The following is a 14,378-nucleotide window of genomic DNA, read 5'->3' as shown; positions in this document are numbered from 1 at the left end:
AACATGGTTGAACGATGCATAGTCCATTAGTCCTCATAGGGTTCAGGTTGGATTTCGAGGATCATTTCATACTAAGTGTCAAAATTAGGTTCTTAAGTACTGTATATTTCTTTAAAACATGGTTGAACGATGCATAGTCCATTAGGCCTCATAGGGTTCAGGTTGGATTTCGAGGATCATTTCATACTAAGTGTCAAAATTAGGTTCTTAAGTACTGTATATTTCTGTAAAACATGGTTGAACGATGCATAGTCCATTAGTCCTCATAGGGTTCAGGTTGGATTTCGAGGATCATTTCATACTAAGTGTCAAAATTAGGTTCTTAAGTACTGTATATTTCTTTAAAAACATGGTTGAACGATGCATAGTCCATTAGGCCTCATAGGGTTCAGGTTGGATTTCGAGGCTCATTTCATACTAAGTGTCAAAATTTGCTATTAATATGTATGCATTACAACTCCAGAAACATGATGCTTTAATGAATGTCTTCTCTAATGTCGAGTTATTAATTATAGCAGCACTTAGGCACACCTCAGATCAGGCAAGGGCCATCTCAAACACAAATTATTTTTTCTCTTAGCCTCCCATATTTCAATATATTTTCTCAGAGTTTTCCTGAATTTTTAATCTTACCTAAACTCGTTCCCTTAAAAGACACTCCGTCCTCCTTTACTTTGAGTTATCCTAATGTTTTTAAATACTCTATTACGTAATATTTTTTCTGACAAACGCTATTAACATATATTTTCCATTTTGATTCGAACATTTTTTTTCTTTTGTGTACATTTTGTAATTTACTTATTACTTAGACTTATAAAATGAAGATGTCCATTGGTAAATAAAACAAGGTGACACATGCAAACAAAACAGGAGGAGAAACTCACAAGAAACAGCTGTATGTGTAGCTCTGATTCAACACTAAAATACCACGATAGTACAACAATGACGTAGTATAGAAACATACGTTGCGTTCTTTAGGTATGTTGAAACTTTTAAATATTGATAAACAAAACTAATTGACTTACCAAAAGATAACCACACAACATTTTTAATTTAATCATTTTTTATACTGATGATCTTAATTTATGAACGGAACCCAAATCTTTCGTTTGAAAACGTTAGTTTTATTATACAGGGTGTCACGTAATTCTCTGATCAAAGGGTATATCACATTATTACTCAGGTTAAGACCAAAATATTTCACATATGTACATGGGTATCAGATGCCTAGTTCCCTTTCTGTTTAACTATGTGTTTTCATAAAAAAATTAGTTTCTTAAAAATGATTACATTAAATTATAACAGATTTGGATCAAACTTGTATGGTATGAAGCAAGAACAGTTGCTAATGTAAATATTATGGTATTATCATTATTACTTTAAAAATAGAAACCATTAAGACTTTCTTACTTTAAATATGTTACAAACCAGGAATTTCACTAAATAATTGCAACATTAATGATTTTTAGAGACCTTTAAAAAATCTTAATAAATTACTTTAATAGAACAATAAATAACTGATTTAGAGCAGATTGACAGAGCCAATAATACATGGATGTTCTCAACAAATATGCAACAATACAAAAATGTAATAAATTTCTGTACAAAATATTTGAAAATTAAATTTATTTTCACTTTTTGAGCAAAGATGAGAAAATGGAATAATTTCCAAACAAGATCCGATCAAAATTTTTTGGTTTCATCATATAATCCGACTTTATCTGAACACAAGTTCTTCACTTTGTCAAACGAAGATTGTGCAACACCTTCTTTTGATGGCTTGTTTTCTTCTTTAAGTACGAACGTACTTATCCCACCTCCTACAAGGGTGATTGTATTAACTTCTACTCCGTAAATAGTTGTGTATGAACAAATTAAGTGTTTATAGAACTGAGATATTAATAACCTGACTTTCACCTCAAAACTATCTAGCCTATAAGTTATAGTTCAAAGAGTTTCTCAATAAAATACTTGGAGTTTTTATTTAAAAAGTGTTAACTGTGTTTAGATTCACTCAACAATTCTGACAACGTACATATGCTTTCTTTGTCGAAAATGGTACCGATTTATAGAACTACTAATAATTACTAAATTTATTCAAACCTAAATATAAAAAAAACAATAAATACTTATCTTAAAAACTCAAAATAAAAATCACCTTTAATTTCAATAACAACTACGTTATTTTTCTATAATTCACATATTTTGACAAAACAACATAAATAAAGATATTGATATTAAAAAATATATACTCTGATAAATATACCTTTTATTTACTCAGCCTTATTTAATATAAATAGATAACTTAAATGTTAAATTATTTTGAAATAATTCATAATGTACGTACTTTATGACAGTACAATCATATAATTAAGTAATGTCACTAAAATCTTCTACTTGTTTACGTTTGTAGCCTTGAAAGCACAGAGTATGCTGGATTATAACATCAGTTGTTATATCAACCTTTTCTGACACCACTATTTAGCATAAAGTAAGAAAATGTTCAGATAAGAAAATAAAGAATTTTAACTAAAAGAATCTTTAAACTGTACATTTTAGCATTTTCTCTGAGAACTTGATGTCACTAACTGAATTTCTTAAGTTTATTTCAGTTTATACTAATATGTAATGTCGAATTGTGCTATTTTTATTATATTTGTGTGTGTATAAAAACAATATATAATATGCATAAGTAAACACTGTTCCAATTCAGTTTGTCAATTCAAAATTAAGAATTGCTTAGATAAATATTCATGAATTGTATTACAGACAACTAGAATTTCCTTTCTAATAACGTAGAATGACGTCAAGTTTACCATCCTGATAAAGTCATTTGCTATGAAAACAGATTTCAATTTTCTTCTAAAATTGCGAACTTGATTGGGTGTCTTATAACAGTCTTTCAACGGTTCGTGGTAATAGAAAATGTAAATTATTTTACTTAATTTTAATATAATCGATAATGAGAATCGTTGTTATTTTAATGATGTTTCAGTTTTGGGCTGCAAGAACTAAAGTTGATAAGCCATATTCGGCAGTCTGAGCCACAATAATCGGTTATTTTCAGGTTGGTTAAGCAGCCCGGTTTTTGACTATCCCTAAAAACTCTTTTTGCGTGGTGGTTCAGCCACAATCTGCCCAATTACCGACCGGATAATCCCTTTGGGGGACGGTCCACAAGGAGTCAGATAAAATTCTTAGCACAGGTCAACAGCATAGGTCAAGTTCGGTATGACATTAAAGGTCTCACTTAGCAGAGTACAATTCCGCAAACCGGATTTCAAAAGGTGGATTCATTCAGTAGTTATAGCGGTTTGAATTTTAAAACTATTATATGCTGCTATTTCAGAATTTTGTCTGACTCCTTGTGGACCGTCCCCCAAAGGGATTATCCGGTCGGTAATTGGGCAGATGTATGCGTTACTATCACCAGTAAGCACGTGTGAACTTTGGTAGTTTTTTATATTGTGGTTTAAAAATTAAAAAAGAGGTTCCAGACTTAATTGACACCCTGTATAAAGAATTTCAAGTTTTAATATATTTTAAGTTCCAGTCATGAATAAAATGCATAATATACATACAGAGCTACAAGCATACAAATGACATTTATACAAAATTACATTTTTACATTTTTAAAATTACATTTTTTTCCTATATTATAATTGTAAAACGTAAGCACCTTAGAAATGGAAAATAGACTTAATACTTCAAAATGTTTATGAATTCTTTCAGTAAGGGGCACTTTGACAATTAAAGTATTGAAACAAATTTATGAATTTTGAATCAAGATATGTGCTTAAAAAAATTTTAAGTTAGTATATAACGTCTAACTTTTGTCGTATAGTCTTTTAATCATCTAATTTGTTCTCAGACAGTATGTAAACGTTCACTACTAAATCTATTGCAGTTTTACCTTTCAAAATATCAAAACTCAACAACTAGAAAAATATAATATTTGCTACTATTAATAATTATTTTCTATGACTGCGAATACTTATTAAAAGCCATATTAGAAAACATTTTAAAATCAATAAAGCTAAGTAAAAACATAATAGGCTACTTAAAACCATAATCACATTACTAATGGCTTCTTGTTTAGGTATTCCATAGTACAAGAATTATCTTACATTTTAATGGTATATGTACAAAATAAATATTTAGTGAGGAAATTTACTATCAAATTAATAAAGCGTTATGTCAAAATTTAACTGCGATGTTAGTTTTATCGCAGTTTAATAAATAACGATGGCAAAAACCATAACAGTCAGCTATTCGAAAGTTAATATTGTAATAATATACTGATTGATCCAGTGATCCACTACACGTGTTCATATTGTTAGGTGTAAATAGAGAGCAGAAACTAGCATTTAAGATAACGCTATTTATTACTAAGGTACAATGATTACTTGAATAATAAATAATGAATGATAATAATAATGTCGACCGATTGCCACAGTCATTAGGTCTCAGCGGGCTGAGCCGTGAAAGGTATTCTGCTTGAATACCAAAATTGTGTTATAGTGAAGGAAAATTGAGAAAGTTAATATTCCCTTTTAATTATGTTTAAAAATTAAATAGCACACAGAGCGTGTCCGAACGTTGCCAGAGAAAAAGTGATATCGATTATACTCAACTTGTTAGAAACTTGAATCTCGTTTTGCAGCGTTTAAAACTTGGTTATAGCTAGGCAGTGAACCACGATGGAGATGGCGTTATATTGAACAAAGGGAATGAAATTAAAACTGGTAATTGAAAACGGTTTGGGACACGTTTACTTGCGACACCACGTTTAATTTAGATTCTGCAACCACATTACTACTCTTTCTCAGTACAAAGCGGAAGAAGAATAATTTAAAACAGTTATTATAGAAACCGTATTGATAATTTAATAAACACTACATGTCAAACAATTCGCCTCCAGTATATATTAACACTGCAGGTGTTGGATGTATTCGTTCATATCTAGTTAATACGCTTTTCATTCAATATAATTATTAGTATACTCGTATTTGTAAAGTAATACTTAAAAATATATATTTATAAGTTTTACCACATTTTGAATAGCAATACCGAAAATTTATTTTTTTGCATAATTTTATAGGATTAACTCAAATCTGCCTGTAAATTATTGCGACTCTAACGGGTAAAGAGAGTTAACACACAATACTGAGGCATCCTGCATATTTACCAGTAGAATAATAAAGGCTAATGAATAAGAATTTAAACTAGTTAGACCACCAGTTATACGATATAACATCAGAGCTATTAGGCTCAGGTATATATGTAGAGGTTGTCTTATTGAAGAAGAAAATTAAAACCTAGATTTTAATAATGAGATTTTTAAGAGCTCTGCTTTGATATTAATTGAAATATATTATTTTTATGTATATTTTATAACGAGTTATTTTAATAGGATATATTTTATAGTCTAACGGCATTTAAAAACCAATATTAACAAAGAAACAAATGTTCTTCCATGACATCAGTGAAGAAGCTCAAGCTGAATTCCTGAAAGACAATATCTACTAAAGGTCAAACCACGCCCAGAAACATAGCATTTGCATTGTGAAATTGTATATAAACGGCATTACGAAGTCGCTGTATTGACAGTAACTTGAAACAAACCCTCCTATCTCTATCTCATTCTAAGTTAGCCTCATCCATTACCAACTTAAATAGGAAAACTATTACGACACGTAACACGATTGTATTACGATGAATAAGGAACATAAAACATGTCTTCCTCTCGCTCAGTAGTTTCAGGACATGCTCGAATTACAAAAATTTTATAAAAAAGTGATCGTATTAATGACTCTCTAAAAAAATGAATTAATAATTGTATTTTAGTTTTTCAAATAATGTAAACGTAGTATCATTGAAATTATTGTGATACTTATACTTATACTTATAAAAAAGTGATCGTATTAATGACTCTCTAAAAAAATGAATTGATAATTGTATTTTAGTTTTTCAAATAATGTAAACGTAGTATCATTGAAATTATTAAGCTCTTTTAGTACTTTTTTCTATTTTAGTTTTTTATTGCCTTTTCATTTGATTATTTAATCTGTGTAATAGATTTGAAAGAATGAGGTACATATAGAGATTGGCATATAATTAAGGTAGGGGCCGATATAGAATTAGGAAAAGATACAGGTCGATGTACGATGTACAAGTACAATGACCACGATATAGACTTATAGATGCCAAGGTAGAATAAGGCAGATATTATATAGGGGAGGTAGAGGGCGAGGCCTGGTATCCCCACCCAATTGCTTTTGTTTTATGGAACCTCAACAAAAGGAGGTTTAATACTTATTTTTGTTAAGACCATTTTAATTTTTTCTAAATTTAAATGTTTTGAATTCAGGTAATCATTTTAAAATATGTTCATCTTTCATGTAATTTGAAACAAAATTCATTTCATATTTACTGATTGCAAGGTTTTATACTATATGTATACTTTAAAAACACGGATATAGAGAATATTTTGGAAAACTTAAAGTTTTTATATGCGTTATACCATTTATAAATTGTTACATATTGTTTGTCAAGTTACACAAAGATCTTTTTGTCTGACAAGAGAGTTTATGCCCACAAAGTATTTGGCATAAACTTAAGTAATAAAGTATGATAGTTTTAATCAATTTTTTAGTTTTTAGCATTAAAGCAATTGTGTATCTCACTCACTGTTAGAGACAGACATGGTTTAACTGTAAAGTACGATTTTTTCCATGTTCAAAATAGGCAACAATATAATGTAATCTCCCATTAATAATTTTTTACTTAAATCCTAAACTTTTAAATTTTTCATAATATTTATTTTTTTCCAATGGGCATATTTCAGTAGACATGGGAAATATCACTTTGAAGGTAATTTATTTGAAATCAAGAATTTAATGGGATCTTTATTTGCTTTTATAACTGTAAAAAATGCCGTATTTTAGGTAAACCTCCGTTTTTTTTATTTTTTTTATTTTTTTTTTTTAGTCTGCATTTTGAAGCAGTTTAATATATTTGCAAACAAGCTTCACTAAAATCTTTTTACAAATAGAGCTTTAAAACAATGGGCCATTCATCACAGGTTTGAAACTGAATTTGAAAACTGAGATTCGAAACCGGGATCTCCAGTTTTAGAACATCCTGTTCCTTAAATTAGATGAAAATAAATTTCCTCTATATAGTTCGAGGTTTCGTTTTGTTTATTTTCTATAATTTTAATCATTCTCCTAATATGTGTTTAGGACACGTTAGCTGACCCACCCGTACATAACACAGCTATGGTGGGAAGGGTTGATTCAATGTGCAAAGGTTGTCTCAATTGTGCACCTTACGAGACAATAAGAATACCTCTTCTTTTATATTACACTGAATGGCCGCTGGGTAAACCAGACAAGTTCTCTTGTCTGAGTGTGTCTGTGTCGAAGCGATGCAAGCAGTTCCTATTAAACTTCTTTGAATCTCCACGTCGCCGTGTATTTTTTAATCTATTACGGACGTGTACTCCAGATTCCAGGAGACAAGTCTGGTACAGAGTCACATTTCTGCAATAACTGGTGACATGGAGCTAAATTCAACATTTTCACTCATACTCGTACAACTGCTATACGAGTAGTTAGTAAAATTGCTGTTAGCCTCAATAAGAGTGGACATTTACGAAAGCAAAGAACGAATTATTGAACAGCCATTTATGTATAAACAGTTGCAGATTTTAACGTGATTACACTCCATTACACATTGTTTGCCATCATTGGTTCTGTTTAGTGTTCAATTTGATCTCCGTTTACCAATAATAATGGGGCGAAACTGTACACAGCGACATTCTGTGGTCTGATACTGCACTCGTGGTGGTCTCACTATCTGACACATTTTTTTTGTATGTGGCACTCCAGACATATTCAATAATTACAATCGTATTAAATTAAATTACAACAATTTACTAATATAATCACAGTTTGTTTAACACGGTTAGCTTAAACAATAATATTTATGCATATTTAAATATGAAACATTTTCATTACTCTACAAAACTAAAACCGAATAACTATGTCAAATATTTTTCAATAGACAATTTCATGTATACTACTTTAATTATTACAGAAGATGTCTTTTGATCCTTGAAATATGATTATGTATTCTTCAGATGTATGAAATATAAATCATATTTTATTTTTTGTGCCAAATAGATTTATTTCAAAAATGCATATTTTAAAAAGTTTTTTCTAGTAATATTATGTATAAAACACATTAATGTTTTTCTTTATGTGTGCTTATTACTTACATGTATGTAAATTATACGTAATACTTGCAACATGTAAAATTAGAAATGTTTAATATGTAGAGAGCAATGTTTTCCTAAAGCTAAATATTATAGGTTGTATTTTTTCTACTTGAAATAAGTTTAAAATCTAATATTTAATTTTATCCTTTGCAAAGGAAGAAAGTAATGTTTGACAAAAGCTATTACAAAGTAAAGGGGTGGCTTTATTTCAAATGATTCTGCGTTAAACGTTGCTCCAGTCCATCACCCAAAATAAATAATTTAATTAACAGATATCAGTGGCTATGCTAAATGCAAGTATTATGGTTGTGATGAGTACGCTGTAATTGAACTACAATTACTAAGACAATTTACATAACTTAGGCTGTAACTTATTTAAATTTTAATGCTATGCTGGTTTTATTACTGGTAATTAGTATCGTGAGGCATTTTTAAAACATGTTTTATAAAAGTATTGATTTTCTAAAAACCCCGCATCACACTCTCTAATGACACGATACATTTTAAAGTCGTTTTACAGTGGTAGATATATAAAATAGAGCTTATACACTGGGTTTAACACGTTTGAGTATTGAGTATTTTAGCTTTGAATATTTAGTAGTTCACATTCCACAGTAAACAGAATACAAAGCTATATTTTTCTAACTTTGATTCAAATATCAAACAATAGTCGCAATATACGGTAGTAGGTCGCAGTCCTTATAAATCTCCTACCTTACACACGCAGATACTGCAGTTAAAATATATCAAAAGCATAGGTTCCCAAGTGTAGTTGTCCTATGATTGGTTATTTTTTAATTTCATATCATTAATTTTTATACAAAATGGGTCTAGAAGTTGGTAGTAAATAGTATTAAATGTAACTATTTGTGTTGTAAATCTACTGTAAAACGCTGCCATGATTGGATATGTATTTGAATAAGGTTGTCTATGATGCAATACTATGTTGGACTCCGAACATAATGTGATTTAATCATCCAGAATAAGCTTTCACTTATTTCTAAATCATTTAGCTTGAATGTTATTTAAAAATAGTCCAGTTGAGAAGAATCTACAAAGATGTAGCATAACAGATAAGAATAAGATAATAATCTGTTTTATCGTTATTATGACTTGTTTGCGTTAAATTTACAAACGACTCTAGTGTTAATATTCTGTAATATATTATTAAAAAACACCCATTTTGAATATTTTACCTTATATTAGGTTTTATCCTATTAAATAATACTAATTTAACTGATAAAATTAATTTCGTAAATTTTCATCCTATACAGTTAGTAAATAACCAAACTTAAACAATTTCAGATTTTAATACGGATTTTTAAGGATCGACGTATCGGCTGACTGTTATTAAATATAAATAGTTGAACAATTAATTTAAACTATATAATAGACGGTTTCTAAAACCTTTAGATATCGGTCTGACTTGGTCACATATTGACTAGTAGTGACCTTGATTTACGAACTCCCCCCCCCCACCACAATCTACGATTAATCCCAGACGGCTTCAGTAACCAATTAATGCCATTATCATGTCCTGTCATGAGATCTACCTTGGCATATGGATCAATATAGCATTGTGTAGTGCTATAATACAACCGTCCACAATATGGTTATTGTATAGTGCCTATATAGTCCTATAAATCAATAAACCACATAGCTGTCACCCTACAGGCCATCAACCACCTATGTTGTTACGCTCTTCAAAACAAAAACATCGATTTTGGGTGGTAATTACGAAAACGTAATATGTAGTATTGATTATTTTCATTATGGATTCCTTTATTTCTAACAGAATTGGTTTTAAATCTATTGCAGGAAAATGGTATAGGTCCTCTGCATTGATATGACACTGAGATCTTTCTGAATTCCCAGAAGAAATAATGTACAACCATCACGTACCCGTAGAGCTAATACTTTGGATATTGAAGTTGAATTATTGGTGTTTTCCTGGCTTTGACGTTACTCGTAACTCTATTTAATTGAACATTTTTAATGGTTTTTTAACATAGATAATGTTATATTTAAATTCATCTCATTTGAGTATTCGGATATACATACATACACACACACACACACACACACACATATATATATATATATATATATATATATATATATATATATATATATATATATATATGTTTTATATAATATATATATGAAAAGGAGATAACGATTTTTTTTTTTTGCTTTATTCTGTTCATCCTAATGGGTCAATGGCCTGTGTGAAGATCTTATCAAACAGATAGTTTACAGGACAAAGTACTGGCAAAAAATGCAACAGTCACAGACAGGATTTGAACCTGCGCTTTCTCTAACTCTGATCCAAAGCACAACGACCGCTCTACTATCGGCTCTCCTAAGGTATACTTGTATTTCAACGATATATTGGTACTCAAAATAGATCATACTTGATATTTAAATCGTTAATTCATACACTTTTATTTAATTCTCTCTTCAAAAAGTTTACATGTTAGAGGCTAAAAGTTTGACAATTATTAACAAGAAAAAACGACACATCAAGTATAAGAGGAAGAAAGGGCCACCACATCCTGTAGACTGGCGATGATACCTTACTACCACACCCAGACTGATGACGGGATAATGTTTTTATACAGGGGTAGGAAAGTGCGCCACGCGTTTGTCTGGCAATGCCGAGCCTCTAAGACAGCACAGCTGTGATTTGGGCCACATCTCCAGTTATAATACCTAACGCAAGTGACGTGTGAGGTACAAGTGGTTATCACTTTTGCTTATTGCCCTACGGTTGTATCATATGAGACATTTTCAAAGTATGAAAATAATCACTGCCTGCCCTGATGTAATGTGATGAACGATTCCACGCAGGATGATTAACGCACGCGTGGCGTTCCACACTTGAGTTTCAAATCATCTGTAGCATTTAGTTACTTAATTAAATCATTATTTTTGCCGATTAGTTAGCAAAATGTAGACACATTTGTTAGGACACGTTAAAAATAAGAAGATCCTTGTTAGATCAATAACTATCGGCCAGTCGGTATCACACATAAAGCGTGTTCTTCGACCTTTTTAAAGCATTCGACTGCGTTGACCATGACATCCGAGGCGTGCCGCTCTTATGGCTTAGATCATTTTTAAGCCAAAGGGATCAAGTGGTCCAGACCTCCAAACCAATTATCTAAACTAATTCAATTGAGCTATAGAGTTCCTCAAGGATCTATACTCAGCCCAACCTTTTTTATATACGTTAACGATATAAACCCATCGCTTCAGCACGGTGAAATAGTGCAGTATGCTGATGATACGACGCTCTATTTAAAAACAAAATTAAGAATGTTTGAAACAACATACCTTTGTTGATGTCAACAATTTTTTTCAACACTTTAACAGCCTAAATCTTCAAAACAAAACTCGTCGAAATCAAATTTTTGTGGAATACCAATGTGGTCCGGCCGTCATGAAGACAGATTCCATATAATAGTAAATCCACTCATTAAGATTCATTGTAATACACCTTTATCGGGGGTTGACTTGGAATATTCACATTGACCATGTATACCTCTATGTAACTGTCCTCAGGAATAAACGTATTGAGATCCTTGGCTCTATGTTGCCCTCATCATATACTGATTACGGTATACTATGGGCTGGTTTACCCCCACCTTTCTTGCGGGGTGATTTCGTGGGGATCTTGTGCAAGCAGTCATTTCCTGAGGGTGGTCAGATTGCATCATAAAGCGATTCACATTATCGCCAAGTTGAACTACAGAGAGTCGTGGAGGACAGTATTAAAAAAAATTGCAACTGTTCAGTCTCTATATTTTGAAAACAAATTTATTCTGTGTGTCTAATATGCCATAGTAAGGCGCCGGGACATACATGGGTATGAGACAAGAGGCAAAGACAACTGCTGTAATGTAAGACACAGAACGTTAGTGTAAGAGCACTTCCCAGGCTGGTGTTCAATTCTATGAGTGACTACGGCGCTGGAAGTGATTTGGGGGAGGGGGGGACAAATTGTGGCGAGGGACAAAAGAGAGTTGAGTGTATGAATTTTTTGTCAGTTTTAATGTGGCAGAATTGATGTGTGAATATTCCATATCTTAGAATTAAAATGACGTTTCCCATGCAATGTTAACTACTGTAATAAGCAAATAAACGATTTAATTCGATTTGATTTGACATTATATACACGTAAAAGCAAAGAATATGAGAGTAAATAACCTACCCACCTAATGAGTTTTAATAATTTGTTTTATAAATCTATGTAAGAACCGTTATTCTGAACCTATATCTATAAAATACTGTGATTAGTTACATAAAAATGTAAAATGCTTTCTACTTAGTAATTTTGCCTAATTGACAACCATAGTATACAAAAAATCAAGTAAATCGCATTGTTCTACTTAAGGCTGTTACCACTTGGAGTCATGAAGGTGCATTAAGTTTTCGTTCTGAAATTAATTATATTCTAATTTTTAACAATCTGAAACGTAAACCATCAAATTACTTACAGTTAGTTATCATGATAATTTTGTATACTCTGACTCAGAAAGTTTCGTAGTAGTCTCCGCTGTTAATACACTTACATTGAGTAAGAGTATTCCTAGTTTTAATGTTTATTATTTATTTACCTTTCACCCAGATTTTACTTACGGTGGTTCATTTTTGTTTGGTTGGTTTAAGTTTTCTTTATCCATAGCTTTTTAATACGCCAACAAAGCTTTTGCTAGTGTAATGGGTATTATAATTTCATTATAAATAAATAATGTAAACTAGTTATTTTTCTCGAAAAATATGATATGTACCATTATAAGATTACATGTTTTACCGTTGAAGATGTACAAACTTAGCCTTTGATCTCAGATTGTGTCTTTCCTCTCAGAGGATCAGATAACATGAGACACACGACCTCTCACGTGACACGTACAGGAGTGACACAAGGGCTAATGTTCTCTCAGAGTTCACTCTAACACGTTCGTTCCATCTTTCAGGTGTAAATTAGTTTCTGAGGACTTTTTCGATATTTCCAGTTGTGACCTTACAAGCATTACAAGTTTTCTTTACTTGAGGCTACTGTTGAGGCAAGAGATGTAAGTTTTTTCTACCGATCGTATATGATCTTGGACAGATTTATCAATCAAATATGTTGTAATCTCCAAGGATTAGTCTAGTGAAGACAGATGGGATAGGTGTTAAAAAGGGGATTCCATCCATCGACCGTTAATTGCGCTAAAATTTATGTGTGGATATCTATTTACCCTTAATCTTTTTGAAAACTAATGACAATGGCTTGTGTACATTACGAGGATTGTGTTGTAAAAATGTTATTTTAAGGAGTTATTTATGTTTTTTTTAATGAGATGTATGCATTTCCCCATATTCTTTTTAATAAAATAATACTAATACTTTTTAATGCAAACATAGCCTTTTTACAAATTCGTCTATGTATCGTACGTTGGTAATACGGCTAATGGTATGACAGGTGTATATATATAGTTATATAGTTATATTTTAATAAAACTCAATACTTGCATGGTTGTTTAAGAGTTAGTGTGTTATAGGCAGATACAAGCAGTATAACCAAATCTATTCTGCTACTGAGCCAGCCTTCAGGTACAGGCACACTTCTGTGATTGATCCTCGGCTGAAACTATTGGAACGAGTGAGAACATAGTTGTTATTGTCTATCGATTCCCTTTGATTAAACTACGTGTATTAATTCCGTAGTGCTGGAATTCAAGAAACAGGATTCAGTAGTATTACATTACCTTCTCGTAGCCAGTAGGAGACTTGGATCAGAATGTTTTACTCTTTTTTCAGGCTACGAGAGTAGTGAAACACTTTCTAGTAAAGTGGCAGTAATACTTGAAACAAATTATTCACGCCACAAGTGTAGCAGCCTAAAATGCTGCCGTGACTAAGGCTTCTAAACCGTCACTTAATGGCAGACAGCATTATTATGAATATTTTGTCTTTTCTCAGTCAAAAAAATATATTCAGTCACAATCAAAACAAAAGTACGAAAAGAATAGCATTATTTTGCCTTTAATATTATTATATTAATTGCACAATTTCAATATTTTTTATTTTACTGCTTATAGGATCCATT

This window comes from Homalodisca vitripennis, chromosome 1 (assembly GCF_021130785.1).
Source record: "Homalodisca vitripennis isolate AUS2020 chromosome 1, UT_GWSS_2.1, whole genome shotgun sequence".
NCBI classification, from domain to species: domain Eukaryota; kingdom Metazoa; phylum Arthropoda; class Insecta; order Hemiptera; family Cicadellidae; genus Homalodisca; species Homalodisca vitripennis.
The sequence above is the reverse complement of the archived record's forward strand: the minus strand, read 5'-3'. Positions refer to the sequence as shown.